The sequence below is a fragment of the Bubalus kerabau genome, chromosome 1 (genome assembly GCF_029407905.1).
Source record: "Bubalus kerabau isolate K-KA32 ecotype Philippines breed swamp buffalo chromosome 1, PCC_UOA_SB_1v2, whole genome shotgun sequence".
Lineage (NCBI taxonomy): Eukaryota > Metazoa > Chordata > Mammalia > Artiodactyla > Bovidae > Bubalus > Bubalus kerabau.
This window is the reverse complement of record NC_073624.1, coordinates 145,323,999-145,343,522: the sequence shown is the minus strand read 5'-3', so window position 1 is coordinate 145,343,522 and position 19,524 is coordinate 145,323,999. Positions and strand designations below refer to the sequence as shown.

General features: G+C 36.8%; 1 long non-coding RNA gene across 1 annotated transcript in view; it reads right to left on the bottom strand.

The window, feature by feature from the left end:
• Positions 1 to 19,524, bottom strand: part of LOC129659422 (uncharacterized) — a 55,211-nt gene that overhangs the window by 15,138 nt on the left and 20,549 nt on the right. The window contains exon 2 of the long non-coding RNA XR_008718066.1: positions 10,037 to 10,911. This is a non-coding gene — a long non-coding RNA (uncharacterized LOC129659422). The remainder of the gene's footprint in view (positions 1 to 10,036; positions 10,912 to 19,524) is intronic.

Genomic DNA, 19,524 nt, shown 5'->3' with positions numbered 1-19,524 from the left:
TTATGGCTGCAGTCACCATCTGAAGTGATTTTGGAGCCCCCCAAAATAGTCTGTCACTGTTTCCACTATTTCCCCATCTATTTGCCATGAAGTGGTGGAACTGGATGCCATAATATTAGTTTTGTGAATGTTGAGTTCTAAGCCAACTTTTTCACTCTCCTCTTTCACTTTCATCAAGAGGCTCTTTAGTTCTTCTTTGCTTACTGACATAAACTCCTAGAAGAGTACATAGGCAGAACACCCTCTGACATTAATCATAGCAATATTTTTTAGATATGTTTCATAAGGCAAAAGAAATTAAAGCAAAAGTAAACAAATGGAACGTAATTAAACTTAAAAGCTTTTGCACAGAAAATTAAACCAAAGACAAAACAAAAACACAGCCTAGTGAATAGAATAAAATATTTGTTAATTATGTAACCATTAAGGGGTTATGTCTAAAATACATGAATAGTTCATATAACTTAATATCAAAAACAAGGAAACAAACAACCTGATTTAAAAATGAAAAAACTTGAATATGCATTTTTCCATAGAAGATGCAAAGAAGCAAATCAACATATTAAAAGATATTAAACATTGGAATCATCAGAGTGAGGCAAATCAAAACCAAAAGATAGCACCTCCCACCTGTCATAATGGTCATCATCCAAAATAAACTAACAAATAATAAATATTGGATCACATGCATAAATAAGGAAATAGTAATACACTGTTTCAAGAATGTACATTGATGTAACAATGATAGAGAAAAGCATAGAGTTTCCTCAAAACAGTAAAAAATAGAACTACCATCCATAAATTCCACTTCTGCACATATATTCAAAGGGTGAGAAAAAAACACTATTTCAAAAAGGTATGTGCACGCAAATGTTCATGGTAGCATTATTTATCAATACATTATCCATGGTATAGAAGCAAGCTAATTGTCCATCAATAGATCTATAAGTAAAGAGGTGGTAAGTATATATAATATATTACTGAACGTAAAAAAGAATAAAAACTGCCATTTTTAACAACGTGGATGGACCTAGAGAGTATTATTTAGTGCAATAATTTAGAGAAAAATCAGTACTCTTTATTATCACTTATACATGCAATCTAAAGAATAAAATAAATGAAGGTAGGAAAAATCAAACAGATATAGAGAACAAACTAGTGCTTAATAGTAGGGAGAGGGAAGGGGGCAAGATAGGGGTATGGAGTTACTAGATATGAACTGCAATGTATAAAGTAAATAAACTACAAGAGTATATTATATACCACACAGAAATATAATCATTACTTTAAAATAATTTTAAATGGAGTATAATCTCTAAAACTATTGATTCACTATGTTGTACATATCAAACTAATATTATACTGTAAATCAACTATACAACTATACTACTACAAAAAGAAGCAAGCAAAAAATTCCCTGTAAGTAAACTTTGGCTTTCGCTATTTTTGTGTCTGCAATGGTCCCTTGGATCTCAAAGTCTAATGCTGAATATTATTTTTTTCATTCCTTAGCTTCTTTTTATGTAAAAAAGGAAAAAAGAAAAAAAGCTGAGCCCCTGATGCTATGTAGGGAATGCAGTGGGAAATGGCAGCAGACAGAAAAGTTTTTAAAATGGCTTATCAATATATTTTGAAATAATATTTTCATATATTAATGTTTACTTATGTAAAATCTAACTTTACCTAAACTTAATGCTACATCTATTATCAATTTAAAACACGCTGACATATTATACTATACTCTCCAAAATGTTTACAATACTGTTTTAGCATTACAGTTTTTGTTACAGTTTTGAAAAAAATTTTTTTAGTATTTTTCTTTTTCTTCAATCTTAACTCTTATATACTAAATGGAGTATAAACATTTAGAAGACTAGAACAATACTTGCTTAGAATCTTTCACGGAATACAGGCTATTCTCAGTGATCTTTAAAAACTATTCATAAACTTCTTGCTAAAAATATGAGACAATGGCTGTTTAGATGTTTTCTACTCTGACAAACATTTTTTAAAAAATATTAGGTACAAACTATGTGTCAGAATGAGGCTCTGGGTCATTAGACCTGGATTTTAGATCTTGAACTTTATACTCTAATGTAAGATATTTCTGAAATGTCATAGGCGACCCCTTCATAAGTTTGGAAATTGCGATGTTTGATGCGACCCCATGGACTGTAGCCTGACAGGATCCTCCGTCCATAGGATTCTCCAGGCAAGAATAGTGGAATGTGTTGCTATGCCCTTCTTCAGGGGATCTTCCCAACCCAGGAATGGAACCTGCATCTCTTCTGTCTCCTACATGGCAACCAGATTCTTTACCCACTGAGATACTTGGGAAGCCCTGATATATATACCAAACTGGAAGAAAAATTGATGTATATACAAACTAGAACAAAAATAGAACTGTCAAATGTCATAATTTATTTCAAAGTGTAAAAGGACTTCTACTATTCTGAGAAAAGTGCTAATTGAAAGGAACTCTTACAACTGGGCCAAAGCAAAGTCACAAAAAATTAGGATTGTAAACAAAGTTTCTTATTCCCCAATTCCATACAAAAGCTGTCATATCCAGGCACTTGGGGGCTGGAATTTATTAATGTGATACATATTCTGTTTTCTCTATAAACATTGCCAAGATCTGAATTTAAAACTCAGTGTTTCAGCCAGCAATCTACATCTAGATACCAGAGGACAATTCAGAGCAATTCAGACTAAGGGAAGAGTAAATAGTTTAAATAATTAATGGATTTTTGCCAATATAAACCAATGGTGAGTCTCTCCCTTGGCCTCTTAAATGTTTAACCTTTCCAATTACTTTCCACTTGGTACTGTAACCACAGAATGAACTCAGTGCAAAAACAATTATTTGTAGGTTGTGACTATAAAGTAATTGTACTTGTTTAGTGTAGACTTTGGGATCACACAGAGTCGGATACAACTGAAGTGACTTAGCAGCAGCAGCAGTGTAGACTTTTGGGAATTTTGATTTCAGTTTGATTTCAGTTTCTTTTAAAAATAAGTTTTAGAATTTATTTAACATGATCAAGTTAATAAAATTTTGATAATGAATTATCTCTCTCATTTCTGAAAAGATGGGATTTCAGCCTTCTAAAAGAATGGCTATTTCTGTCACATTCTGGCTGTATAAATTTGATGTCAGTTACTTTATCTATGTTCTAATTCATTCAAGAAAAAAACAAAGATATACTATTTAGATCTCCTTTACTGTCACAGATACTAGAATGATTAAAGGTCATATGAAATAGCATTAGAAATCCTAAAGTAGAAAGTGACAGTAAACGTAGAATAAAATTGTATCTTCTTTTGATGTAGATATGTGTTAAATTATGTCAATTTTTATATATGCAAAAATATAATGAAACACCTGAATTCAACTCTAGAATGTAAAGAACTTGGAAGTTATTACTATCATCCTTGATTTTAAAATTTGTTTTAAAGACATCGTAATCAAGACAGCACTATATTGGCAAAAGAATAAACACATTGATTAATTGAGCAGAATAGAGAGCCCCAAAAAGACTCAATATTACAGGCAACAGATCATTGATACTGGCAAAGAGGCAATTCAATAGAGAATATTTTTTTAAATTGGACTTCTATATGCAAAAAAAAAAAAAATAAATAAAATAAATAAAACTATATAAAGACCTCACATTTCAAACAAAATTCGACTCAAAAAGGAAAACAGACCCAAATAAAAAATGCAAAACAATGAAAACTCCAGAATGAAATATAGGTGAAGAGATGCATAAACTTTTGTTTGGAACATGAGTTACTTGTACAACACCAAAAGTATCAATCATGAGAGAAAAAATCGTAAGTTTAAATTTTAAAATGGCTATCATTTTCATTTAAAAGCAAACAAACAAAAATAAAACAAGTTTGCTTTTAAAACACACATTAAGACATCAAGGGGAGATTGGTTCAAGATGACAGTAGAGGGATGTGGGCTCCTTTCCTCCTGCTAGAGACAAAAATCGCAACTACTTGTTGAAAAGGAGAATGCTGGAACCCACCAAAAAGGATACCTCGTGTCCAAAAGCAAAGTAAAAGCCACAATGAGACTGTAGGAGGAGCACTAACACGATAAAATCAAATCCTGTATCTGCTGGGTGAGCGACCCACAAACTGGAGAACAATAACACCAAAGAAGTTCTCCCATTATTGTGAAGGTTTTGAGTCCCACATCAGGCTTCTCAGCCTGGGGATCTGGCAAAGGGTCTAGGAATCCCTAGGGAATCTGACTATGAAGTCCAGTGGGATTTGATTACAGGACTTCCATAGGACTGGGAGAAACAGAGACTCCAATCTTAGAGGGCACAAACAAAATTTTGCATGCATCAGGACCCAGGGGAAAGGAGAAATGACTCCACAGAAAACTGAACCAAACCTATCTGCAAGTGTTTAAGGGTCTCCTGTGGAGGCGTGGGTTTGCAGTGGTACCCTGGGGAAGGCAGCCCTGACAGCAGCAGTCCTGAGAAGTGCCTCTTGGTATGAGCCCTCTTGGAAGTCACCATTAGATTGTAGACTTCTGGGTTGTGTTGCCTCAGGCCAAACAACTTATAGGCAGGGAGCATAACCCCACCCATTTTTACACAATCAGATTTAAGTTTTACTGGGCACAGCCCTGCCAACCAGAACAAGGCTTAGTTTTCCCCACTGCCCGTCTGTCCCATCAGAAAGGTTATACAAGCCTTTAGCCTAATGCACCAGAGGGTAGACAGAAGAAGCAATAACTACAATCCTTTAGCCTCCAGAATAGAAACCACCATCATAGAAAGTTATTCAAAATGAAAAGGTAGAGGATTATCTCCCAGATGAAGGAACAAGAAAAAACTCCAAAAAACAACTACACGAAGGGGAGATGGGCAAACTCCAGAAAAAGGATTCAGAATAACGATATTGAAGATGATTCAAGATCTCAGAAAAATAATGGAGAAGATGCGAGAAGTGTTTACCAAAGACCTAGAAGAATTAAAGAACAAACAGAGATGAACAATATACTAGAAGCAATCAATAGCAGAATAACTGAGGCAGAAGAATGGATAAGTGACCTGGAAGATAGAATGGTGGAAACCACTGCCACAAAACAGAACACAGGAAAAAGGATGAAAGTAAATGAAAACAGCCTACAAAACCTCTGGGACAACATTAAACTCACCAACATTTTCATTATAGGGGTTCAAGAAAGAGGAGAGAGAGAGAGAGGACATGAAAAAGTATTTGAAGAGATAATAGCTTAAAACTTCCCTAACATGGGAAAGGAAATACTCAATCAAGTTCAGGAAGTTCAGGGTCCCAAGCAGAATAAACTCAAGGAGGAACATATCGAGACACATAGTAATCAAACTGACAAAAATTAAAGACAAAGATTAAAAAAAAAACAAAAAAAAAAAAAACAAAGGAAAAGGTTACCAGCAGCAGATTTCTCAATAGAAAACTGAAAGTGGTTACTCAGTCGTGCCCGACTCTTTGTGACCCATGGACTGTAGCCTGCCAGGCTCCTCCATCCATGGGATTTTCCAGGTAAGAGTACTAGAGTGGGTTGCCATTTCCTTCTCCAGGGGGTCTTCCTGACCCAGAGATTGAACCCGGATCTATGTGCATTATAGGCAGATGCTTTACCATCTGAGCCGCCAGGGTAAAGCCAACAGAAACTACAAGTCAGAAGGAAATGATATGATATATTAAAAAAGATGAAACAGAAAAACTTACAACCAAGACTACTCTATTCAGTAAGATTCTCATTCAAATTTGATGGAGAAATCAAAGCTACCCAGACAAGCAAAGGTTAAGAAAAATCAGCACCACCAAACCAGCTTTACAACAAATGGTAAAGTAACTTCTCTCAGCAGGAAACACAAGAGAAAGAAAAGAACTACAAAAAATAAAAACAAAAAAATTAAGAAAATGTTAATAGGATCAAGAAAGTATTAGTCACTCAGCCATGTCTGACTCTTTATGACCCAATGGACTGTTGCCCACGAGGTTCCTCTGTTCATGGAATTCTCCAGTCAAGAATACTGGAATGGGTTGCCATTCCCTTCACCAAGGGATCTTCCTGACCCAGAGATCAAACCTAGATCTCCCACATTGCAGGCAGATTCTTTACCTTCTGACACATTACCTTAAATGTAAATGCATTAAATGCACCAACCAAAAAACCTACAGTGGCTGAGTGGATACAAAAATAAGACCTGTATTTATGCTGTCTACCAGAACACCTGACCTGCCTCTTGAGAAACCTGTATGCAGGTCAGGAAGCAACAGGTAGAACTGGACATGGAACAACAGACTGGTTCCAAATAGGAAAAGGAGTACGTCAAGGCTGAATATTGTCACCCTGCTTATTTAACTCATATGCAGAGTACATCATGAGAAACGCTGGGCTAGAAGAAGCACACGCTAGAATCAAGATTGCTGGGAAAAATATCAATAACCTCAGATATGCAGATGACACCACCCTTATGACAGAAAGTGAAGAGGAACTAAAGAGCCTCTGGATGAAAGTGAAAGAGGAGAGTCAAAAAGTTGGCTTAAAGCTCAACATTCATAAAACTAAGATAATGACATCTGGTCCCATCACTTCATGGCAAATAGATGGAGAAACAGTGACTGGATTTATTTTTCTTGGCTCCAAAATCACTGCAGATGGTGATTGAAGCCATGAAATTAAAAGATGCTTACTCCTTGGAAGGAAAGTTATGACCAACCTAGATAGTATATTCAAAAGCAGAGACATTTCTTTGACAACAAAGGTCCATCTAGTCAAGGCTATGGTTTTTCCAGTGGTCGTATATGGATGTGAGTGTTGGACTATAAAGAGAGCTGGGTGCCGCAAAATTGATTCTTTTGAACTGTGGTGTTGGAGAAGACTCTTGAGAGTCCCTTGGACTGCAAGGAGATCCAATCAGTCCATCCTAAAGGAGATCAGTCCTGGGTGTTCATTGGTAGGACTGATTTTAAAGCTGAATCTCCAATACTTTGGCCACCTGATGCGAAGAGCTGACTCAGTTGAAAAGACCCTGATGCTGGGACAGATTGAAGGAAGGAGAAGGGGATGAAAGAGGATGAGATGGTTGGATGGCATTACTGACTTGATGGACATGGGTTTGGTTGGACTCTGGGAGTTGGTGATGGACAGGGAGGCCTGGCGTGCTGTGGTTCATTGGGTCGCAAAGAGTTGGACACAACTGAGCGACTGAACTGAACCAGAGCTTCACTTCAGACCTATAGATACTTAAATTTACAGACTGAAAGTAAGAGGATGGGAGAAGGTATTCCACACAAATGGAAATCAAAAGAAAGCTGGAGTAGCAATACTCATATCAGACAAAATAAAGCAAAGAGACAACGACGGATTCTACATACTGTTTAAGGTTTCAATCCAAGAAGAATATATAGCAATTATAAATATATATGCACCCAACATAGGAGCATCTCAATATGTAAGGCAAATACTAACAACCATAAACGGATAAAATGACAGTAGCACCCCACTCTCATCAACAGATCAGACAGACAGAATATAAGGAACCATAAGCCAAAAAATCACACTTTAGACTAGTTGGATATAATTGATGCTTATAGAGCATTCCATCCAAAAACAGCAGACTACACATTCATCTCAAGTACACACAGAATGTTCTCTAGGACTGACCACATTCCTGGGTCACAAGCTGAGGTTTCATGAGTTTAAAAAAATTGAAATAATATCATGCATCCTTTCTGATCACAATGCTATGGGATTAGAAGTAGAGTATAAGGAAAAAAGAACTATAAAAGACACAAACGTGTGGTGGCCTAACAATCTGATACTAAAAAAACCTAATGGATCACTGAAGAAATCAAAGAGGAAATAAACAAATACCTAGAGATAAATGAAAACAAAAGCAGCATGAGATGCAGCCAAAGCAGTTCTAAGAGAGAAACTTATAGCAATAAAATCTTACCTCAAAAACTGAGAAAAATGTCAAATATACAACCGAATCTTACCCCTAAAACAACGAAAGAAAGAAGAACCTAAAGTTAGTGAAGGAAAGAAACTATAAAGATTGGAGTAGAAATATATGAAACAGAGACAAGGAAAGCAATTGCAAAGATCACTGAAACTAAAAGCTGATTGTTGGACAAGATAAAATTGATAAACCTATAGCCAAACTCATCAAGAAAATAAGGGAAAGTGCCCAAAATCAATAAAATTAGATATGAAAAATGAGATGTTACCATTGACTCCACAGAAATACAAAGGATTATGAGACTACTATGAGCAACTGTATGCCAATGCAATGGACAACCTAGAAGAAATGCACAAATTCTTAGAAAGGTATGCTTTCCCACGACTAAACCAAGAATAAATAGAAAATATGGACAGACAGAATGTGGTCCACTGGAGAAGGGAATGGCAAACCACTTCAGTATTCTTGCCTTGAGAACACCATGAACAGTATGAAAAGACAAAATGATAGGATACTGAAAAAGGAACTCCTCAGGCTCCAGGAGTTTGTGATGGACAGGGAGGCCTGGTGTGCTGCAATTCATGGGGTTGCAGGGAGTCGGACACGACTGAGCAACTGAACTGAACTGATGGACAGACTAATTGCAAGCACTGAAATTGAAACTGTAATGTAAAAACTCAGCAAACAAAGGTCCCAGATCTGATGACTTCACAGTTTATTATTAAATAATTATCAACTAATTTAGAGAAGAATTAATGCCCATCCTTCTGAAAATGTTCTAATATAGTGCAGAGGAAGGAAACCTTTCAAACTCATTCTATGAGGACACTATCACCCTGATATCAAAACCAGACAAAGGTACCACCTAAAAAGACAAAATTACATGCCAATATCACTGATAAACATAGATGCAAAAATATTCAACAAAATACTTGCAATTTCAATATCTGCAATCAATTGATGTGTTATACCACATTAACAAATTGAAGAATAACACACAGAGGATCATCTCAATAGATTCTGAAAAAGCTTTTGACAAAATTCAGCAGGCATTTATGATAAAAACTCCCCAGCTAGTGGGCATAGACAGACCATTCCTCAAAATAATAAAGGCTTTATACAACAAACCTACGACATCATACCCAATGATGAAAAGCTGAAAGCATTTCCTCTAAGATCAGGAACAAGACAAAGATACCCATTATTTCCACTTTTATTCAAGATAGTTTGGAAGTCCTAGCTACAGCAATCAGAGAAGAAAAAGAAGTAAAATGAATCCAAATTGGAAAAGAAGTTAAACTATCAATGTTTGCACATTATATGATACTATACATAGAAAATTCTAAAGATACCACAGGAAAACTACTAGAACTCACCAATGAGTTTGATAAAGTTACCAGGTTACAAAATTAATACACAGAAATCTGTTGCATTTCTATACACTAAGAACAAAAGATAAGAGATATTAAAGAAACAATTCCATTTATCATCACATCAAAAAGAATAAAATATCTAAGGATAAACCTACTGAAGGAAACAAATGACCTGTACTCCAAAAACTTAGATGCTGATGAAGGAAACTGAAAAAGACTCAAACAGATGGAAAGGTATACCATGTTTGTGGATTGGAAGAGTAAATATGGTCAAAATGACTATAATATCCTATCCAAGGCAATCTACAGATTAAATATAATCTCTATCAAATTACCAATGGCAGTTTTCACAGAACTAAAACCAAAAAAATCTCATCTCCACGGAGACAGAAAAGAGCTCAAATAGACAATCTTCAGAAAGGAAAACGGAGTTGGAGAAATCAGGTTCTGTGACTTCAGACTATGCTACAAAGTTACAGCCATCAAAATAGCATTATACTAGCACAAATACAGAAATATAGATTAATAGAACAGGATAGAAAACTAAGAAACAAACCCGTGCACCTATGATTAGTTAATCTATAGCAAAGGATGCAAAAGTACACAATGTTGAACAGTTCGATTCAGTCACTCAGTTGTGTTCATCTTTTTGCGACCCCATGGACTTCAGCATGCCAGGCTTACCTGTCCATCACCAACTCCTAGAGCCTACTCAAACTCATGTCCATTGTGTCGGTGATGCCATCCAACCATCTCATCCTCTGTTGTCCTCTTCTTCTCCTGTCTTCAATTTTTCCCAATATGAGGGTCTTTTCAAATGAGTCAGTTCTTTGCATCAGCTGGCCAAAATATTGGAATTTCAGCTTCAGCATCAGTCCTTCCAATGAATATTCAGGACTGATTTCCTTAGGATTGACTGGTTGGGTCTCTGTGCAGTCTGAGGAACTCTCAAGAGTCTTCTCTAACACCATAGTTCAATTCTCACATCCATACATGACTACTGGAAAAACCGTATCTTTGACAAGATGGACCTTTGTTGGTAAAGTAATGTCTCTGTTTTTTAATATGCTGCCTAGGTTGGTCATAACTTTCCTTCCAAAGAGTAAACGTCTTTTAATTTCATGGCTGCAGTTACCATTGGCAGTGATTTTGGAGCCAAAAAGATAAAGTCTATCACTGTTTCCATTGTTTCCCCATCTATATGCCATGAAGTGATGGGATCATATGCCATGATCTTAGTTTTCTGAATGTTGAGTCTTAAGACAACTTTTCAGTCTCCTCTTTCATTTTCATCAAGAGTTTCTCTAGTTTTTCGCTTTGTGCCATAAAGGTGGTGTCATCTGCATATCTGAGGTTATTGATATTTCTCCCGGAAATCTTAATTTTAGCTTGTGCTTCATCCATCCCAGCATTTCTCATGATATACTCTACATATAAGTTAAATAAGCAGGGTGACAATACACAGCCTTGACGTACTCCTTTCCGAATTTGGAACCAGTTGATACCAGCTGGAACATGTTGGACTCTCTTTAACAAATGCTGATGGAAAAACTTGACAGCTACATGTAGAAAAAAGGAAATTATATCATTAACACAATATACAAAAATAAACAGAAAGTGGATTAAAGACCTAAATGTGAGACCAGACACTATAAAACTTCTAGAAGAAAACATAGAATACTCTCTGACATAAATTGCAGCAATACTTTTTTAGATCTGTCTCCCAGAATAATGGAAATAATCACAAAAATAAACAAGTGGGCCCTACTTAAACTCAAAAGCTTTTGTACAGCAGAGACAGTAAACAAAACAAAACGACAATCCACAGGTTGGGAGAAAATATTTGCAAATGATGTGACTGACAAGGAATTTGTTTCCAAAATTTACAAACAGTTCATTATACTTTACAGCATCAAAACAAACAACTTAATTGACAAATGATCAGAAGACCTAAATCAACATGATAAAACTCCTAAAATAAAACATAAGCAGAACACTCTGACATAAAATTGTAGTAATATCTTTTTGATTAGTCTAAAACAAAGGAAACAAAAGCAAAATAAACAAATAGGACCCAATCAAACGTAAAACTTTTACACAGCAAGGGAAACCACTGACAAAAACAAAAGGGCAACTTATTGGGAATTCCCTGGCAGTTCAGTGATTAGGACTCAATACTCTCATTGCAGAGGGCCTGGATTCAATCCTTGGTCAGGGAATTGAGATTCCACAAGTTAGATGGCACAGCCAAAAAAAGAAAATAAAAAAAACAACCCAACCTAAAACAAAAAGACAACCTACTAAATGGGAGAAGATATTTGCAAGTGGTATGGTTGATAAGGGTTTAATATTCCAAATACATAACAAATTCATTTATTAAAAAAAAAATAATAAAATTAGCAGAAGACCTGAATGGATGGTTTTCCAAAGAAGGAATACACATGCCAAAAGGCATGAGGAAGTGCACAACCTTGCTAATCACCAGAAAAATGCAGAATCAAAACTGTGAGATATCACCTCATACCTGTCTGAACTACTATCATCAAAAAGAACACACATAAACAATGTTGATGAGGATGTGGAGAAAAGGGAACTTTCATACACTGCTGGTGGGAATGTAAATTGGTGCCATCACTATGGAAAACAGTAGGACACTTCTTCAAAAAACTACATATAGAACTACCCTATGATCCATTATTTCCACTCCTGAATATACATTCAAAGAAGAGGAAAAAAACATTAAAAAAGATTCATGCCATCCAATGTTCATAGCAACATTGTTTTACAATAGCCAGGATATGGACACAAACTAAGTGTCTATCAACAAATGAATGGAAACAGAGGTGGTGGTATGTATATATTCAAACACACACACACACACACAATGGAATATTACTCAGCCATAAAAAGAATGAAATGTTGCCATTTTCAACAACATGAATGGACCTAGAGAGTATTATGTGTAGTGAGATAAGTCACTGAAAGATAAATATCTATATCATCTCTTATATGTGGAATATAAAAAGCAGAAGAAAACAATGGATAAAACAGAGCAAAAACAGACTCACAGACACAGATAACAAACTAGTGCTAGTTAGTAGGGAGAGGAAAGGCAGGTAGAGTAAGACAAAGGTATGGGATTAAGAGGTCCAGGGAATTCCCTGGTGGTACAATGGTTAGGACTCTAGTCTTTCACTGTAAAGGACCTGGGTTTGATTCATGATTATGGACATAAGATCCTATAAGCCTCATGCTATGGCCAAAAAATTAAAGAAATCCAGAATACTATGATAAAATAAGTAAGATATAATGATACAGTGCACAGCATAGGGATATAGCTGATAGTTCATAATACCTTTACATTGAAAATATTAAATCACTATGGAAAACTCAGCAGTGGCCACAGGACTGGAAAAGGTCAGTTTTCATTCCAATCCCAAAGAAAGGCAATGCCAAAGAATGCTCAAACTACCGCACAATTGCACTCATCTCACACGCTAGGAAAGTAATGCTCAAAATTCTCCAAGCCAGGCTTCAGCAATATGTGAACCGTGAACTTCCTGATGTTCAAGCTGGTTTTAGAAAAGGCAGAGGAACCAGAGATCAAATTGCCAACATCCGCTGGATCATGGAAAAAGCAAGAGAGTTCCAGAAAAGCATCTATTTCTGCTTTATTGACTATGCCAAAGCCTTTGACTGTGTGTGTCACAATAAACTGTGGGAAATTCTGAAAGAGAAGGGAATACCAGACCACCTGACCTGCCTCTTGAGAAATTTGTATGCAGGTCAGGAAGCAACAGTTAGAACTGGACATGGAACAACAGACAAGTTCCAAATAGGAAAAGGAGTTCATCATGGCTGTATATTGTCACCCTGCTTATTTAACTTATATGCAGAGTACATCATGAGAAACACTGGACTGGAAGAAACACAAGCTGGAATCAAGATTGCCGGGAGAAATATAAATAACCTCAGATATGCAGATGACACCACCCTTATGGCAGAAAATGAAGAGGAACTCAAAAGGCTCTTGATGAACGTGAAAGAGGAGAGTGAAAAAGTTGGTTTAAAGCTCAACATTCAGAAAACGAAGATCATGGCATCCGGTCCCATCACTTCATGGGAAATAGATGGGGAAACAGTGGAAACAGTGTCAGACTTTATTTTGGGGGGCTCCAAAATCACTGCAGATGGTGACTGCAGCCATGAAATTAAAAGACGCTTACTCCTTGGAAGGAAAGTTATGACCAACCTAGATAGCATATTCAAAAGCAGAGACATTACTTTTCCAACAAAGATCCGTCTAGTCAAGGCTATGGTTTTTCCTGTGGTCATGTATGGATGTGAGAGTTGGACTGTGAAGAAGGCTGAGCACCGAAAAATTGATGCTTTTGAACTGTTGTGTTGGAGAAGACTGTTGAGAGTCCCTTGGACTGCAAGGAGATCCAACCAGTCCATCATAAAGGAAATTAGTCTTGAATATTCATTGAAAGGATTCATGTTGAAGCTGAAACTTCAAAACTTTGGCCACCTGATGTGAAGAAGTGACTCATTGGAAAAGACCCTGATGCTGGGAAGGATTAAAGGCAGGAGGAGAAGGGATGACAGAGGCTGAAATGGTTGGATGGCATCACGACTCAATAGACATGAGTTTGAGTAAACTCTGGGAGTTGGTGATGGACAAGGAGGCCTGGCATGCTGCAGTCCATGGGGTTGCAAAGAACCAGGCATGACTGAGCTACTGAACTGAATTAGGGAAAATAAGTTAGGATACTGAGAAACCCCAAGATGGAATATAGATTGTGATAAAGGGATCTAACTATACCACAAATTTTTTACATCATCTCACTGAAGGGAGTTAGAGAAAATGATACTGACCTCAGTAATTTTGAAAATAATTGGAAAATATAAGATTAAAGATGAAAGGAACTGCACTCTTGATAAACTCTCGCCACCCTGCCCCAGACAGGGGACATAGTTACACAGCTCTGAAATCACTCTGCATCCATCCTGGAATTGGATGGTGATTAATGAGAAGTAGGTTCTCAATTTTGGAGCAAAGGATTACATGGAAGCAAAGGGTGAAGCCTAGAAAGAACTATATGGTAATGCATTAGAGTTGTAAACATCTGTATGAATACCTGGATAGCTTTACACACACACACACACACACACACACACACACACACACACACACACACACACACACACAATCAGTATCAAAGCTGCAAAGAAGAAAGCATTATTTTGGGTCTTTAGTAGTAGTAGTAGTCATAGTCATAGTCACTCAGTCATTTCCGACTGTTTGTGACCCCACAGACTGTAGCCCGCCAGGCTCCTCTGCCTATGGAGTTTCCCAGGCTAAAAACCTCGAGTGGGTAACCATTCCCTTCTACAGGGGATCTTCCTGACCAAATGATCAAACCCAGGTCTTCTGCATTGCAGGCATATTCTTTACCATCTGAGACAGGTAGGAAAACCATTTGAGGTCTTAAGGATTGCAATTCAGTAAAACCAAAAGAGAGTGATCAGGAAGAGAGTGAAGGGCTTATAAAGGCGAACATTGTTAAAGCCCTCTGCCAGACTTATAATTATTTCTGGCACAGAAAAGGGGCTATTTGCCCTTCAGGGATAAGCTGTCATGAGTTATTTTAGGGAAAGAGCCTGGTGATTATTTTGAGTTTCCAGAATATTTGGCAAATGTGCTTAATGCCTATACTAAGCCAAGAAGTGGTCAAAAGGTCAGATTCCAGTCAAGCTAAGACATGTGTAAGTCACACTTCCTCAAAAGTCCTGGTTTCATTTTAGAGAGCTGTTAGCAAAGGTGGCTTTATGTTGGTATTCCTTCCATAATATATAGAGATGGTTACATATGGAAATAATTATAGATACATATTTATACACAAGTTGGTACACTCATGTTTCACTAGTTTTGCTCACTGAGAGTTTTGAAGCAATGATATGCTGGTAGCAACAAATATATCCTTCACCTGTATCTTGGCTTTTAATACCATTCTCCAATAAAAAGAATCAGAGCTTCTTGGAGAAATTACTAATTCTAGGGTTGGGGCAGAGAATATAAAAAATGAGTCTTGATTATCTTATAGTGCCAAAAAATGAAGATGTGCTTATAAACACAAAATGGTGGAGATCTGTCAAAGGAGCACAGAAACAAAATAGCCCCTTTGGGCCAAAGAACTTGAGTAATGAAGTAAATAACATATTATTAGATTATAGTCCAAAGTACAAAATAAATATCTATGAGACCATTTTGATACACATAAATTGTTTAAATAATAAATAGAGAAATCAAATCTCTCATACAGAAAATTACCAAATAATTTATATAGATTCTTTTCCCTCAAAGATATGACAAATTACTCCCCATTCTGGAGTGTTCATTGTAAACTATGACTTCTTTCTAAAGTCACATGGAAAAAGGAAAATAACTTTAGAGCAGAGAAACCTGACAGATACTACCTCAGCTAGGTGAACCAGGTTAATGTGATGAGTAGGAAAACCATTTGAGGTTCACATTGATACTTTATACTTTTGATATAATGCAAATTATACTTTACCTCTGTGTTCTTCCTCTGAAAAACCACAAAACCCCATCTAACCATAAGAAAAACTTCAAATAAATCAAATTGAGGAACATTCAGTAAAATATCTGACAAGTATTCTTCAAAACTGTCAAGGTCATAAAGAACAATGCCATTCTGAGCAGTGGTCCAGTCTAGAGAACACTAAGGAGACACAAATACAAGTAATGTAGTATCTTGGATGGGATTCTAGAACATGAGAAGGGATAGTAGGAAGACTCTTGAGAGTCCCTTGGAAAGCAAGGAGATCAAACCAGTCAATCCTAAAGGAAATCAACCCTGAATATTCATTGGCAGGACTGATGCTGAAGCTGAAGCACCAATACTCTGGCCACCTGATGCAAAGAACTGACTCATTAGAAAAGACACTGATGCTGGGAAAGATTGAAGGCAGGAGGAGAAGAGGGTGACAGAGGATGAGATGGTTGGATGGCATCACTGGCTAAATGGGCATGGGTTTGAGCAAGCTCCAGGAGATGGTGAAAGGAAGCTTGATGTACTGCAGTTCATCAGGTTACAGAGTCAGACATGACCCAGCGACTGAACAACAAAAACAATTACTGTATTCAGGAGACACAGGTTTGTGTAAAAGCCAAAGACTGTTACAGAAAAGAGACTCAGACTTATAAAGGCCCTTCGGATAATAATAAAGTATGGATATTGTTTTTTAAGTGTGACAAATGCACCATAGCAATATTAACAATAGGGAAAACCAAGTTCAGCTATTTGGGAACTCTCTTTACTAGTCTCATAACTATTCTATAAGTGCAAAACTATTCTCATAGAATAGATCAATGACTTTTAAAAATAATTAATGTAATGGAAGGAACATCAATTAACAAGTCATGTTAAACACTACCACTGCCTTTACATTCATGCTAACTCTTGAATAGGCTAAAAAAAAAAAAAAAGAAAAACAAAACAAAACAAAAAAAAACCTCTTCTTTATAAAATGGAGACTCAGGCAGAGATCTGGCCTGATATGATGGGGAAATCCTGAAGTGCCATTCTCTCCCAGTGCTTTGTCCTTGCACTTAGCAACCTCTGCATTTCACACAAATGACTCTAAACTCTCTGTATCGCCAATATCTGCAGATCATCAAGAAAAGAAAGATGTGGGTCCATGGCACAGTTGTTTGGCTTCTTTGCAGGCTGTATTTTGTGAGGCCAGAGGGTTCCCTATACTCCTGAGAGACTGTGTACACTAAACGCTGTATACCTCTCACCTATGTTCCCTTTGCCATCACTCTAACAGAGTCTCTCAAAACTACTGCCTAGAAAGACCTAAACATACTTAATGATTTTCAATTGTTGTCAATGTTCTTTTAGGAGTAAATGTGCTCTGTGGCAGAAATGTTGAGGCTGATATCACATTTTGTAAATTCACATACTTGAATAAAATGACACTTGTTTAGAGTGTGAAAGAACTGTCACATGTAAAGAGTATATTCAGCTGCAAAATTCTACAAAGAGTTTTGTTAAAAATAGTCTATAGGAAGAAATTCTTTTGATCTTGCCTGTCATAAAATTTTCAAAGTTGCTGTTGGTTAGAAACATGAAGTTTGCTATGAAAAAACACAGAAGGGACACTGTATTTTTTCTTCCTTTGAAATTTAAGCAAGTTGTCGTTTTATATGAAATGTTCCTAAATGGAATTTTCAAGAATTATTCATAGACAATATTTTGCTCCCCTTTAGGTGAACTAAGGTGGTGTTGGTGGTAAAGACCCACTTGCCAATACAGAAGATGTAAGAGATGAGGATTTGATCCCTGGGTCAAGAAGATCCTTTGGAGAAGGGCATGGCAACACTCCAGTACTCTTGCCTGGAGAATCCCATGGACAGAAGAGCCTGGTAGGCTACAGTCCATAGGATTGCAAAGACTTAGGCACAAATGAAGTGACTTAACATGCACTCATACAGACAAACTAGAAGACAGCAAACACTCATATAGCCATGACCCCTGGCCATGGGTAGAGAAGCCTGCTATGATCTGCCATTTTTGGGGCATGTTTCACAGAGAAATCTTTTCCATACATTACTGATAGGGCCCCAGGACACTCAGGAATGGCTATACTTTAACTTCACGATATGACTTTGTTCAGACTTATCTCATCATTTTATTTTTAATGACCAAGATTCATAGCAAATAGGATATACCAAAAAGCCAACCATATGCTTTAAAAATGCCTAGCATTTAAACACTAAATAATAAAGTACAAATCTGTTACAATATGGAGCTTGGTTCAGTCTTAAAGAATCATTCAAGGAAGTAATTCACACTGCAATGTATAACTTTACTGATAAAAGATGTTAAACAGGGCCCCATACCCTTATCTTCTGTGAAAAAAATATTTTTTCTAGGATTCTGTAAAGTACCATCATTCTTATCTAGCTTCTACAGTGTGATAAAATTTTATACCCTTAATCCTGAACATCTACAAAAAAAAAAAAAAAAGGCAAAATGGAGGAGAAAAGAAGAGAAGTGAAAGGCAAAGGAGAAAAGGAAAGATATACCCATTTGAATGCAGAGTTCCAAAGAATAGCAAGAAGATATAAGAAAGCCTTCCTCAGTGATCAATGCAAAGAAATAGAGGAAAACAACAGAATGGGAAAGACTAGAGATCTCTTCAAGAAAATTAGAGATACCAAGGGAACATTTCTTTGCAGGTGGGCACAATAAAGGACAGAAATGGTATGGAAGTAACAGAAGCAGAAGATATTAAGAAGAGGTGGCAAGAATACATGGAAGAACTATACAAATAAGATTTTCATGACCCAGATAACCATGATGGTGTGTTCACTCACCTAGAGTCAGACATCCTGGAATGTGAAGACAAGTGAGCCTTAGGAAGCATCACTATGAACCAAGCTAGTGGAGGTGATGGAATTCCAGTTGAGCTATTTCAAATCCTGAAATATGATGCTGTGAAAGTGCCACACTCAATATGCCAGCAAATTTGGAAAACTTAGCAGTGGCCACAGGACTGAAAAAGGTCAGTTTTCATTACAATCCCAAAGAAAGGTAATGCCAAAGAATGCTCAAACTACCACACAATTGCACTCATCTCACATGCTAGTAAAGTAATTCTCAAAATTCTCCAAGCCAGGCTTCAACAGTATGTGAACCATGAACTTCCAGATGTTCAGGCTGGTTTTAGAAAAGGCAGAGGAACCAGAGATCAAATTGCCAACATCCATTGGATCATAGAGAAGGCAAGAGAGTTCCAGAAAAAACATCTATTTCTGCTTTATTGATTACACCAAAGCCTTTGACTGTGTCTATCACCACAAACTGGAAAATTCTTAAAGAGTTTGGAATAAAAGACCACCTGACCTGCCTCCTTAGAAATCTGTATGCTGGTCAAGAAACAACAGTTAGAAATGGACATGGAAAAAAAAAAAAAAAAAAGAACTGGACATGGAACAACAGGTTGGTTCTAAATCAGGAAAGGAGTATGTCAAGGCTGTATATTGTCACCCTGCTTATTTAACTTATATGCAGACTACATCATGTGAAATGCTGGGCTGGATGAAGCACAAGCTGGAATCAAGATTGCAGGGAGAAATA